The following is a 1,336-nucleotide window of genomic DNA, read 5'->3' as shown; positions in this document are numbered from 1 at the left end:
TGCTTCTGAAATTTAGGATAGTGGTTACCTTTGAGAGGAAGTAGAGATTGGAAGAGGAACTGCCTGGATGCTGGAATTGTTTTATATCTTTTTTTAAAAGTATATTTTATTGGTTTTTTACAGAGAGGAAGGGAGAGGGATAGAGAGTTAGGAACATCGATGAGAAAGAAACATCGATCAGCTGCCTCTTGCACACCCCCTACTGGGGTGTGCCTGCAACCAAAGTACCTGCCCTTGACCGGAATCGAACCTGGGACCCTTCAGTCCGAAGGCCGATGCTCTATCCATGAGCCAAACCGGTTAGGGCTTGTTTTATATCTTGATCTGAATAGTGTTTACACCCAAACACACATGTGTGTATACAGTTACATACATGCATAGTTATATACACATATATACAACATAGAGCTTGGGGGTGCTGGATAGGTTCTGTTTCTCGGTCTAGGTGCTGGCTACACACGTGTGCTCAGAATGTAAAAACTCATCAAGCTGAACATATTTGATATGTGCTCTGGAGATGCTTTCCTTCTCTGTAAAAGTGGGAATAATAATGAAAATAAGGCCTACTTAAGACATCTGTTTATGAAGTATAAAAAGTATCTGCTCTATAAATATTAGTTGTTTTGCTCTTATTTTTCCATTGCACACACACACACACACACACACACACGATTCCCATTCATATGTAGACATAAAACATTTCCAGCCCTAGAAGGCTTCCTGCCCCTTCCCAGTGAATATCACTCCCTCAAGTAAACACACTTCTGACATCAAGCACCATAGATCAGTTTTGCCTGATCTTGATCTTCATAAAAATTTGAAGATATTGTACAGCATGCATTCTTTTGTGCTTCCAATATGTGATCATCACAATGTCTGAGAGATTCACCTATGTTGCTGTTCGTAGTAATAGTTTGTTGCTTTTGTATTAGTGTGTAACATTCTATTATATGGATATTCCAGAATTTATGTATTCATTTTGCTGTTGATGGAAATGTAGATTTGTTTCCAGTTTGACTATTTTTTTCTTTATTGATTAAGGTATTACACATGTGTCCTTATCCCCCCAGTATCCCCTTAACCTCCTCACTCGTGCCCTCACCCCCTAGGGTCTGTGTCTGCTGGTTATGCTTATATACATGCATGCAAATCCTTTGGTTGATCTCTCCCCCTTTTCCCCACCCTCCCCTACCTTCCCTCTGAGGTTTGATGGTCTGATCGATGCTTCTCTGTCTCTGGATTGTTTTCCATTCTTTATCTGCATAGAAGGAAGTCACATATGGTGGAAGCAGAACTCTGGTCCTATTTATTTTGAAGTTCTATTAAAGAAAACACA

The sequence above is a fragment of the Myotis davidii genome, unplaced genomic scaffold (genome assembly GCF_000327345.1).
Source record: "Myotis davidii unplaced genomic scaffold, ASM32734v1 scaffold266, whole genome shotgun sequence".
Lineage (NCBI taxonomy): Eukaryota > Metazoa > Chordata > Mammalia > Chiroptera > Vespertilionidae > Myotis > Myotis davidii.
This window is presented reverse-complemented; position numbering follows the sequence as displayed.